Source organism: Staurois parvus, unplaced genomic scaffold (genome assembly GCF_062004578.1).
Source record: "Staurois parvus isolate SC_StPar_1 unplaced genomic scaffold, SC_StPar_1.0 ptg000779l, whole genome shotgun sequence".
Taxonomy (NCBI): domain Eukaryota; kingdom Metazoa; phylum Chordata; class Amphibia; order Anura; family Ranidae; genus Staurois; species Staurois parvus.
In genome coordinates, this window is record NW_028318575.1 from 2,285,802 (window position 1) to 2,299,257 (window position 13,456).

Sequence of the window (13,456 nt, forward strand, 5' to 3'; positions counted from 1 at the left end):
AGCTGCCACACCTTACCTGTTATTACCCTAAAAGAGCAGGAATCAGTGTATGGGTGTATGGTATGGGCTAGCCTGCGGTGCAGCACAACAGCTTACAATCTTACACAAATCTACCGTATTCCCCCTCCCATAACTGGTCCTGTAGCACGTGCCTGAGTATTCCTTCTGAGCAAAACGCCAGTCTGGCTTGAGTTTGTAGGATTTTATCAGTTCTCCAATGTGAAATGTCACTTTAAGTTGTGGAGTCCTTCCAATAATCAGTAACAACTCTTGTGGCCTGACACAAACAGAGACCCTAACTAACTAACTATAGGCCTGGACTTAGTCTCTAGAGGCGCCAACACTGAAATGAGGTGTGTGCACGATCTTACCGACCCGGGTCTGCTTTATCCGCTGGTGACTCTGAATACAACAAATGTCTCTCCAACAAGCATGCGGTCTTGCCGTATATGTTGCTAAGTTCCTCTGCTCTCATCAGCCTTCCTGGCAGCAATCTCATCAGCTTCCTGGCAGCAATCTCATCTGCATTCCTGGCAGCAATCTCATCTGCATTCCTGGCAGCAATCTCTGGTTACTGAGGGACGCTTTCACACCTGGATGTCATCAGATTCTCAGCTCACACGGCCCTTTATTCACCATGCTCCAAAAACATGGCTTCTCTCTCTCCTTCCTGTTCTCTCCAACTGTGTGTGCAAAACCCCACCTCTTCATAAATATACAAATATCTATGCAGTCTGAGGCTGTGTTAGAAAAACAGTGACATCTTGTGGCTAAACCGCAGAATGTCAGTCAAAACATTAATTTACTTCCATACAAACAATGAGAGCTGTTTCCCCATCTCACAATCCCATCATTCGTAAAGGGCCGTCTTTAAGGAGGGGCAAAAGGGACAGCTGCCTTGGGCCCAGTCATTGTTGCGGGGCCCAAAACAGCTGCCCCATACTTGCCAACTGTCCCGGTTTACATTCCCTTGTCCCCTGAAGTCTTGGTCCTGCCCTGTGTTGGGATATCTCAGTGTGTGCTGTCACTTATGCCCAGCTCTGCCCTATTGTCACATATACAGTTGACTCAGGTGTGCAGACTGTGTGGGCATTCATATGGAAATAGTGGCGGCAATGTGACATTCATATGTAAATAGTGGCGGCAATGTGACATTCATATGGAAATAGTGGCGGCAATGTGACATTCATATGTAAATAGTGGCGGCAATGTGACATTCATATGGAAATAGTGGCGGCATGCATATGTTTATTATGACCCCCTGAGGTTCCAGCCATCATCACCTCTGCTAAATGCTGCCCACTGGGGCGGTACATGGGCATGCTTGAAAGTCCTGCCTGCAACTGTGGTCACCGAGCGTACCATCAGCTTGTTGTGCAAATGTATTCAAAGTGTGTGCGTGTGTGTGTGTGGGGGGGGGGGCGCAGAAGTAGGCAGAAAAGGAATGACAGTTCAGGGTACACAGGTGAGCAAGAAGGGGATGTACAGAGGTAAGGAAGGTGGGTGCAAAGATGAGCAGAAGAGGCACGTAGAGTTAAGGTGGGGATGGGGGGTGGAGTGGACGTGGAGAGGGTGAGGGAGGTTAGCAGGTAAATTTAGGACATAAAGGTGTACTGAGGGGTGTATGTCACGTGTAGGGCAGCTCATTCATTTCAATGGGCTTTTCTCTGTGCTAGAAATATGTAAAAAAAAGTCCCTGACCCTTTTTTGGAATAACACCAAGTGACACAGTGCCACGGCACCATGAATTTTGGTGCATGTGAAAACGTGCACGTCAGCAGATGTGTGAGGGTGCCATTAACAATTAATGGCACTGCTGTGTGTCTGCTAAAGGGCAGCACATTTCTGTGGTGTCAGGAACGTAATTTTGCATGTGTTCCTGACATGCAGAAATGTTAACATAGGCTAAATGTCTCAATTACATTGGTGGTCAGTGTATATCTTCTCATTACATTGGAGCATGGTGTAAAATCCTTTCATTCACACTAGTGGTCAGTGTGAATGCCCCTTACATTGGTGGTCACTGTGAATGCTCCTTTTACATTAGTGGTAAGTGTAAATCTGTAATGATGTGCTGTAACCTCTAGCAATAAATAATTAACTGGTAATGAATGATGCACAGTAACCAATACAAACCAAACAGTGAGTAGCAATAATGTGCAGTAACCTCTAACAACCAATCAGTGAACAGTAGTGATCTTCTTTAATCTCTATCAACCAATTAGTGAGCGGTAAGGATGTGCAGTAACCTCTAGAAGCCAATCAGTGAGTGGTAATGATGTGCAGTAACTCCTAACAACCAATTAGTTAGTGGTAATGATGTGCAGTAACCTCTAAAAACCAATCAGTGAGCGGTAAGTATGTGCAGTAACCTCTAGCAACCAATTAGCAAGCAGAAATCATGTGCGGTAACCTTTAGGAACAAATCCGTGAGTCGTGATGTGTGCTGTAGCCTCTAGCAACCAGTCAGTGAGAGGAAATTATATGCTGTAACCTCTGACAACCAGTTGCAATTGCTACCTGATCTGTTGCAGTAAACTCACTTTGAGTCTAGCTGCTATTTGTTATATTTCTCTGAGTAGGTAGAGAGTGAAATTCCATGGAGGGGCCCAAGAAAATGTTTGTCCAGGGTCCAATCATTACTAAAGACAGCCCTGCATTCGTACAGTAAAGCATGGGGGTTGTGACTGGAGCACTTGTCGGGATAGAAGGAAAAATGGATGGGGAAAATACTGTCCCATTCAGATCTTTTAAAACAGTGGTCTCCAAACTGTGGCCAGGGGGCCGGATGCTTGCTTGCTTTTATATGGCCATTGAGGCATTATTCCCCCCCTGTCAGCAACAGCTGGGCATAGTTTCTGCCACTAACACAGACAAAGGGACACTATTCCTCCAATTGATGAAAATGATGGGGCACTATCCCTCCCATTTATACCAACGATGGGGCACTATTACTCCCACTTACACCACTGATGGGGCACTATTTCTCCCATTGATACCAATGTTGGGGCACTAGTTCTCCCATTGACACCAACAATGGGGCACTATTCTTCCCACTGACACCAATGATGGGGCACTATTTCTGCCAGTGACACCAATGATGGGGCTCTAGTCCTCCCACTGAAACAAAAGATGGGGCCCTATTCCTCCCTTCCATTGACACCACTGATGGGGCACTATTGCTCCCTCTAAGACCAATGATGAGGAATTGTTTACTCCCACTGACGTCAGGACATTTCCTTCTCCCACTGCCTACAGTATGGCCCCATAAAGTTTGAAGAACAGCAAATTAGCCTAAAGTTTGGAAACCTCTGTTCTGAACCGACCTCAGTACCTGACCCTACATAAAACCTTTTAGCAAACAGGACACAAGTTCCCACAGACCCCCTCCAAGGTCTCTTGGAAAGCCTTCACAGAAGAGCAGAGGCTGGTATAGCCCCAAGTGTAAGGGCCAACTATGTATTAATATGTAGCACTTCTCCCTTAGGGGTTTGCTGTTGAATCCCCCTATAGTCCTCCATGACCAGTCAGTTAGCATTTTCCACAGAGCTTTCATTCACAAACAAAAATCAGACCTTGAGCGTTGGGTTTGTTATTTTATTGAGGGGATTAAAATTGGATGGGGTAAAGGGTGTATAGGATGCCCAAGGGAACTGAAATCTGAGGACAACTTCCTGAACTATACACAGCTTCTGTTCCCTGATGCTGTCTCTGTTGCAGTGTTAGCCAGCAGCTCCAATTGTACTACCCCAGATCCTAGATGAACTCCTCTTCACCCAGCAATCTGGAGACTCTCTTCCTGAGCAGGTAATCTTGCTTCTGTTCCTTTCAATGGGTAACAGTCGCTAGCGGAGGGATAATCTGGTTTCCTACCAGAGTGCTCCTTCCCTTATCCGTCTAGGTGCAGGTGTACTCACCTAGATCCTCTCCTGTACCATTTGCAGAATGTCTGCTGCTACCAGACCTATCATCTGGGCTGCTCCTTTCCTGCTATACAAGTGGTCCTCACTCAGAGGTCCAGGAAGTCCTGAGTTTTCCTCCTATCCAACTCCAGGCTCGCAGGCAGGCCCCATCCCACTAGGCCTTCTTGCAACCTTTCTCCTCCAGCCTCACATCTTCCTGCCTCTCACTCCTCTCCCACCACCACACTCCTGCTACTGAGTAGGCTCCAACACTTTTAAGGGAGTTCAGCCCCTTGCCAAGCCTTCTGTTGGGGATTAGCTAAGGTCCATTAAAAGTGCAGCCAACCACTCCTCAGATCCACCCACTGCCTCCAAGGCCCTCCTCCATAAGCTTTGGTGCAGGGGGAAATCCCAGAGGGGCTGGTCTGACCAGAATTTGACCCCTCTGACTATCTCACCTGATCTGCTAAACAGCTCTTCTCTCACCCTCATGGTCTAGCTCCTTCTAGATGAACTAGGAGGGTGCTACAAATACTACAACATGCAAAGACATGTTAGACATTTGGAGACTTCCAACCGTGTGGTAACATTTTGGTGAAGGCTCTTTTCCAACATGACTGTGTCCTGTGTACAAAGCCAGCTCCATAAAGACATAGTTTGACCAGTTTGTTGTGGAGGAACTTGAGTGTCCTGCACAAGGCCCTGACCTCAAGCTTACTAAACACCTTTGGGATAAGTTGGAATGCCAATTATGAACCAGATCTTCTAAACCAACCTCAGTACCTGATCTCACATACAACCTTTCAGCTAAAAGGGCACAAGTTCCCACAGGTCCACTTCAAGGTCTCTTGGAAATGCTGGTACATCCCCAAGGGTAAGGGCCAACTCTGTATTAATACTACAGCGTGCTAAGACATTTTAGACATTTGGACACTTGGTAAAGTCCAAGTCTGTAATACTACCACTGGTTTTGGAACAGGATGTCTAACAAACTCCTAAAGCTGGTTAGGTGTCCACAAAACGTCTGACCATGTAGAGTGTAAGAGACAATATAATATCATTTTATACCAAAGCTGCTTCTGCTCTTTACTATCAAACTGCCTGACTTAATTGCGGCCAGTTTATAATGCCACCAGTGCATCATTTTCGATGCTGCTATATAAACAACAATATATGTTTTTCAATGTGGTGCTGACTCTTCATTCTAGAATTAAAATCTATAAACACGAAATCCTTTCACCTTTAATAACTGCTACAAGATAGCTTGTCAATCAATGATATCGGGTTCACACATCCGCAGGGAGGAGTTAAAAGGTCATCAGCTTTAAGGTGAGGACATTTCGCTCATAATTACAATGTATTTATGAAAGGCTCAAATACCAATTGTAAATGTTAACATTTTGCTTCAAATGTCGTTTCCATCTGAGAAGGAATTAGCAAGCCTCAGTTACTACTGAAAGCAAAGCAGACTTTGATTTTCTTTTTCCCCAATTCGTTTAACAGATTTTAAAGAAACTATACGAATTGTATAATTTATTTGAATTGTAATTTTACTATTTACAAATAATCATTTAATACAGAGGGCAGACACTGGATTCACAGAGCACTACGAGTTACCTAAGCAGAGAGCACAGCGGGAGCTGTTTCCTTTTGGACTATTTCTCTCTGATTGAAACTTCTAACAGCTGCCTCTGAAGAGAGTGAAGAAGAGTCACTACCAGGGGCGGACTGACAACTCATGGGGCCCCCGGGCAATAGGGGATCATGGGGCCCCTGTGTCCTTGCCCAAAAGCAAAAAAGGCGATGAAAAAGGTACCAGGGGCATCTCATGGGGCCCCTTACTGACCCCGGGCCCTCAGGCAGTGCCCGAGTTTCCAAATGGTCAGTCCGCCCCTGGTCGCTACTGTGTGTATAGATTTCCTCTATATTGTACAACAAGGCACCTAAAAACAGACAGGTAAACACATGACGAGGAACATAGAACTCCACTTGGCCATTGAAAATGAGCACAGGAAGTATTCATATGTAGGGTCGGTGCTAGACTATTTTGCGCCATAAGACCAACTACTTGCACCCCCTCAAAAAAAAATTAAACTTCACCTAAGTTCTACTTCACCACTCCTAGCATAAATCCCCCCCCCCATCTTCCTCCTAGCACAAATCCCCCCATCCAGCATCACGTCTCTTCCTTTAATCCCCCCTACCTTGGACAAATTCCCCCAAATCCTTCCTCTAACTAAATTCCCTCCAAATTACCCTTCCCAGCATAAGATCCTCCCACCTTACCCAAAGCCCATCCCAGCATCCCCATAGATCTGGTGATGGTGTAAAGTAAGGAAGCCAGTGGCCATGGCTCTGCCCCTAGGCGGCTGCCTAGTTTGCCTAGTGGTAGCACCGGCCCTGTTCATATACAATATTATATTTTATTCTTAAATAGAAAACTATTATCTATTTCATTTAACATTTCCCACAGGATTGGGAAAGGGCCACTTCTTCCATGTACATATGGAGTTTTCTTTTTTTCCATGCTGCACGCCTCTCTTACTTAAGGATAATCTGTCTCTAAAAACAGATGTAAGATGTCTCTTGGCAGCCATTGCTGTTGTGAAGTCATTATTTATTTATTTCAGGTACTTCTATAGCGCCATCAATTTACACAGCACTTTACATATATATTGTACATTCACATCAGTCCCTAACCCTCAAGGGGTGTACAATCTAAGGTCCCTAACTTACATTCATACATACACATAATAGGGCCAATTTAGACAGGAGACAATTAACCTACCAGCATGTCTGTGGAGTGTGGGAGGAAACCCATGCAGGCACAGGGAGAACATGCAAACTCTAGGCAGGTGGTGCTGGCTGATTGGGATTCAAACCAACAACCCCAGTACTGCCAGGCAGAAGTGCTAACCATTTAGCCACTGTGCTACCCATAAATCATAATAGCATCTCTCTTTAAAAGTTGGTCCTACATAGGGGAAGTTATATATGAGAGAATTGATGATGAGGTCTTGTGTGCCCAAACCCGTAGTCTAATGTTATGATGATCCCCATAACCTCGCCCCCTATCTCCAAAATGTAAAATTGATTGAAGCCCAATTGCCAAAGTCTCATATCATTTTTTAACATATTAATATTATTCAGGGGCGGACTGACAACTCATGGGGCCCCTGGGCAATAGGGGATCATGGGGCCCCTGTGTCCTTGCCCAAACTCAAAAAAGCCTATGAAAAAGGTACCAGGGGCATCTCATGGGGCCCCCTACTGACCCTGGGCCCTCGGGCAGTGCCCGAGTTTCCAAATGGTCAGTCCGCCCCTGATATTAGTTCAAAAGTCACTTCATTAAAAACATTCTGGATGATCCTGCCTTCAAGGTCCTTTTATGGGAATTTCCTGTTATGAGATGACAACGCTCTCTCCCCGTCTCCCAATTGTTCTTATTAGTTGTCACCCTCACATGCTCCCACAATGGAGACTACAAGATCTATAGGAAAAGACATTCATTCTCCTAAGGACACTAAAGGGGTTGATTTACTGTAACTGGAGAGTGGTAATCTGGTGCAGCTGTGCACGGGAGCCAATCAGCTTCTAACTTCAAATTGTTCAATTAAGCGTTGACAACACAATCTGGAAGCTGATTGGTTACTATGCAGGGCTGCACCGGGTTTTGCAATCTCCTGTTTTAGTAAATCAATCCCTAAGAGCCTACTGTGCATGGACAGAGAAGTGCATAGAGTTGGGCAGGTACATTGTCGTGTGTCAACACACATTCCTTTGTGCACTGATGTGTTCTGATGTTTTCAATGCATTTTTGAATTTAGAATTTGGAGTGGATAGGGTTAACAAGCCATGTCCCAAGGCATGTTAACCACTTCAGTACCGGGCACTTTCACCCCCTGCCTACCAAGACCAATTTTCAGCTTTCAGCGCTGTCGCACTTTGAATGACAATTGCGCCGTCATGGAACACTGTACCCATATGACAGTTGTATCATCTTTTTCACACAAATAGAGCTTTCTTTTGGTGGTATTTAATCACCACTGTGTGTTTTATTTTTTGCACTATAAATGAAATAGGAGTTAAAAGTTTGAAAAAAAAAAAATTTTTTTTGCTTCTATTGTAAAATTTTGCAAACAGGTAATTTTTCTCCTTCACTAATGTGCGTTGGTGAGGCAGCACTGATAGGACCTGATGGGAACTGATAGGCAGCACTGATGGGCACTGATGAGGCGGCACTTATAGGCAGCACTGATGGGCAATGATAGGGTACACTGAAGAGGCAGCACTGGTGGGCATTGATGAGGAGGCACTGATGAGGCTGCACTGATATGCGGCACTGATGAGCACTAATAAGTGGCACTGATGGGCACTAATAGGCAGCACTGTAGGGAACTGACTGACGGCACTGATGGGCACAGATTGGCAGCTGTTGGGCACTGATGGGCACTTTTGGGGCTTCACTGATAATTAGTGCCCCTATTATCAGGGTAGATTAATCCTGTTACAGTTGCTGGTTATTGGCAGTACAAGTGTATTTACATGGTGATCAGCTGTGATTGGACACAGCTGATCATGTGGTAAAAGGCCGCTGTGATTGGCCCTGTACAGTGTCATGTGATCAGCTGTTTCCAAAAGACACAGTGATCACAGACAGCACTGGGTGCGCTCCACTGGAGGCATGTTCTGGGAGGACGTCATAAGACGCCCTCTCAGAACTGGACTTCCGCATTGTAACCGTCATTCGGCTATGGCGCGGTCAAGAAGAGGTTAATACCTGGTACCAACTCATTAGGCACATATTGTATGTGTTTTGATGATCTGCCATTGACTTCTATGGGCCTCCTGATGCACTACAATGCAGTAAAAATGGACATGTGGGACTTTTTAAAAACAGCCGCACTGCAGCTCTGAGTTGCGTCCAGACACCTATAGGAAGTTAATCAATTTGGATTGCAACACATGCTGAAACAAAACATTGCAAATAGGCCCAAATGTAAGGGTGGGAGGGGTTAGAGTCTCTAGTTTGCTGTGTGATTGATGTCCTTTTTCCATCTAGCCAACTGGTAAGGGTGGCCAGGTTACTTATTCCAAGCTGTTTCCCTCAATGGATGATAGAGAAATGGCAATTATTATAATTCACACTGATGCAGCACATCATTTCTCAGTTGGGGTGCTGTTTAGGTTCCCCCAGAGTTCCCCAGCCTATGACCTAGATTGCCCTGGATCAGCAACATGAGTTGCCATGGTGCGGGTGGGCAGGCTGGTCACTAACACCATAGTAATCAATGACACTAGGGCAGCGTTTTTCAACCACTGTGCCGCGGCACACTAGTGTGCCGTGAGATATTGTCTGGTGTGCCGTGGGAAAAATTGCAATTTCATCCGTAACATGTGGCCTCGGCTCACAAATAGACCAATCATTAGAACAGCAATGGGCAAACTACGGCCCGCGGGCCGTATACGGCCCGGCGGACCTTTTAATCCGGCCCGCGGAGCGTGATACTGTCAGGATGATCTGTCCCCCTCGACGTATCTGCGCATGTGCCGGAGATCGCCGATCGGCTGCTAATGCCTGAAACTGGCACATGCGCAGATACGTCGAGGGGGACAGATCCTCATAGGAGACAGATTTTCATGCTACACCGGAACGGCGAGAGGAACGCGCGGAGCAAAGGTAAGTGAATTGACACAGGGGGGGCTTGGGGACTTATTATGGGGGATGAATTACTATGGGGGATGAATTACTATGGGGGATGAATTACTATATGGGGGATGAATTACTATGGGGGATGAATTACTATGGGGGATGAATTACTATATGGGGGATGAATTACTATAGGGGGGGGGTGAATTACTATATGGGGGATGAATTACTATATGGGGGATGAATTACTATGGGGGATGAATTACTATAGGGGGGATGAATTACTATGGGGGATGAATTACTATATGGGGGATGAATTACTATGGGGGATGAATTACTATATGTGGGATTAATTACTATAGGGGGGATGAATTACTATGGGGGATGAATTACTATATGGGGGATGAATTACTATATGGGGGATGAATTACTATATGGGGGATGAATTACTATGGGGGATGAATTACTATATGGGGGATGAATTACTATAGGGGGGGTGAATTACTATATGGGGGGTGAATTACTATGGGGGATGAATTACTATGGGGGATGAATTACTATATGGGGGATGAATTACTATGGGGGATTAATTACTATATGGGGGATGAATTACTATGGGGGATGAATTACTATGGGGGATGAATTACTATGGGGGATGAATTACTATATGGGGGATTAATTACTATGGGGGATGAATTACTATATGGGGGATTAATTACTATGGGGGATGAATTACTATGGGGGATGAATTACTATATGGGGGATTAATTATTCGATTCCTGCCAGAATATCAGTTTGTGTTCAGCCAAACAGGCCCAGGTTTCGCACTGAGTAAGTAAACAGAAATATGAACAATTATAAAATACTTTATTATTTCATAATAAAGTAATTATAAAATAATTTCTTTGTGTTTGATTCCTATTCAAGAGAATTATTTTATATATAGTCAATATAGGCACAGAGGTAAATTTTTTTAACATTTTCTAATGGTGGTGTGCCTCGTGATTTTTTTCATGAAAAAAGTGTGCCTTTGCACAAAAAAGGTTGAAAAACACTGCACTAGGGGATGGTGGTCTCCAAACTGTGGACTTCTGGCAAGATGTGGTTCCAACAGTGGGGTATAGTTCCTTCTACTGATACCAAGGATGGAGCACTATTCCTCCCACTGACACCAATGATGGGGCGCTATTTTTTCTGCTGACACCAATGATGGGGCACTATTCCTCCCACTGATACCAATGATGGGATATTATTCTCTGTACTGATACCAATGATGGGGCACTATTCTTTCTACAGACACTAATGATGGAGCACTTTTAGTCCCACAGACACCAACAATGGGGCATTATTTCTCCCACTAATACCAATGATGGAGCACTATTCCTCCCACTGATACCAATGATGGGGCACTATTCCTCCCACTGATAGCAATGATGGGGCACTATTCCTCCCCACTGACACCAATGATGGGGCACTATTCCTCCCACTGATAGCAATGATGGAGCACTATTCCTCCCATTGACTCCAATGATGGGGCTTTATTCCTCCTCCTAATGACCATAGGCGCTTTGTAATCTTTTTACTCTCACTGACCACCAAGCCTGAGACATTGTCTACTCTCATTGATAATTGGGAATTTTCTTCTCCCACTGGCCACAGTCCAGCCCTCGTAAAGTCTGAAGTACAGTAAACTTGGCTGCCCTCTGCCATGCTGCTGCAGACAAAAGGTAGGGTTCTGGTGTGGGAGGACACTGTATGACGGGGGGACTGTGTAATTAGGGGGCACTGTGATGGGGGGACTGTGTGATTAAGGGGCCTCTGATTTGATGAGAGGACTCTGTGATGGGGGAGCTCTTTCATTGGGGGAAAATGATGTGATGGGGGCTTTTGTGTATGGGGGGGCTCTTATGTAAAGGGAGGTCTCTAATGAAATGGGGAGACTCTGATGTGACAGGGGCACTCTGACAAGATGGGAAAACTCTGATGTGTAGGGAGGTCTCTGATGTGATGGAGGATTCTGGCATGATTGGGAGAACTGTGATGAGTTGGGGAGTCTCTGATGTGAAGGGAGGACTCTGATGTGTAGCGGGGACTCTGATGTCAATTTCATCAAGGTGGTAATTAGGGGGTCTGTAAAGGGGGGACTCTAATGTGATGAGGTGACTCTCATATATAGCAGGACTTCTAATCTATGGGGGGGGGTGGGTTCTGTCATAAAGGGCGGGCTATTATGTGAGGGATGCTTCTGATGTGAATTTAAAGCTGTATTAAACTTAAAACCAAAAATGTAATATATTGCAGCTTACTAATTATTCGATGTGGTGGCTGCATTAGTTCTCTTTTCTTTGGCTTTTCCCCCTCTGTTTTCACTTGTGATCTGGACAGTAACACATCTCCTGTATTAGTGAGACATGACTCTGGATGAAGGAGCATAGGGGGCACAGCAGACAGCAGCATTGTCAGTCTGGGGGGGGGGGGGGTAGTGGAGTGTATTAACAGATTTAAATACAGTAACTAATTGAAGCCAAACTACCGCTCACACTTTATAATCAGTTACTCAGTTTTCTTCCTGTAGCACTGCCCCCTTAGGAGTCGCTGAGTTTTTGGGTCCCCCTATAGTTCTGCACAGCCAAGCAACACACATTTTCTTCAGACCTTGCACACTGGAGACAGTAAACAGTCATTGAGCTTGTTTTTTTGGTTTTATTAGGGGTATTGAGCTTGGATGGGGTTGAGGGGTGTATGAGATGTCCAAGAAAACTGCAACGTGAAGACAATTTCCTTAGCAACTATGTACAAGTCCACAGACAAAGATTCTCTTCTTGGAGCGTTCTCCAGCCCTCCCGATGTACCACCTCAGACCCCAGATATATTCTCCTCTTCACCCAGCTGCCTGAGGGAATCCCTGAGGAAGGGGAACCAGAAACTGACACTTTAGCCGAGCAGCTCCAGACGAGGAGCTAGTTGAGTTGGTCAACTGACTATACTCCCCCCTCTTCCAGCCCGGGGGTGTGGGATTACTGACTCAGTCCTCTTCTGCAGGCTTGTATGTTGGTGGCTTCCTTCAGGCCTTACACTGGGCTGGCTCCTTCCCTGCTTCTCTCAGGGGGCGAATGAGGCTGAGAGATTCTCCCTTCTAGCTCCTGCCTGCAGGTATGCCTCTCTCCTGGGCCCCCTCCCAGGCTCCACATTCCAGTCTATACTCCATCTTCCACCCAACTCTACTCCCCGCTGATCAGGCGCTCTCATACATAAGGGCTGTCCTGACCCCATGCCAAGCCTCCTGCTTGGGAATTGGCCAAGATCCCTTAGGTATGCAAATCAGCCTCTCCTCTCCTCACCCCCACCCACTGTCTTCTAGTCACTTCTCAAGTTTCCAGAGCAGGGGGAGATATCTGGGAACTGACCTGCAGAACCCTCAGCCCTGACCAGGCTGACTCATCCAAGGCTGCTATTCAGCTTCTAAAATAAAACAAAAAACTATCTAGCTCCCCCCAGCTAATTAGAAGGGCACTACATTCCTTTTGGGATAAAGGTTTTACATGAATAAATATAAGCTGATCATTGTAATCACCCCTGCCAGTGTTAAGTGGATTGCCTCATCCCTGTAAACTGATACATTCAGTTGGAGAGCTTGAGCTTTTGAAAAACAACAGACTTGCTGGCTAGATCACAAAATGAAAATGAAAAAAACGAAAACCAATGCAGCCATCACATCTAAGAACTGGTAAGCTGCACTATAATAAAGGTTTGCTTTTGGGTTTCATGCTGCTCTAATTTCATGAAGGTGATTGTGTGCACACTCAGGATACCAGTGATAAGCAACAATAATATTTGTTATATTCTAGACTGGGGATTTTATATATTTTTAGAGTTCCATGACTGAAAAAAGGTTTCAAAACAT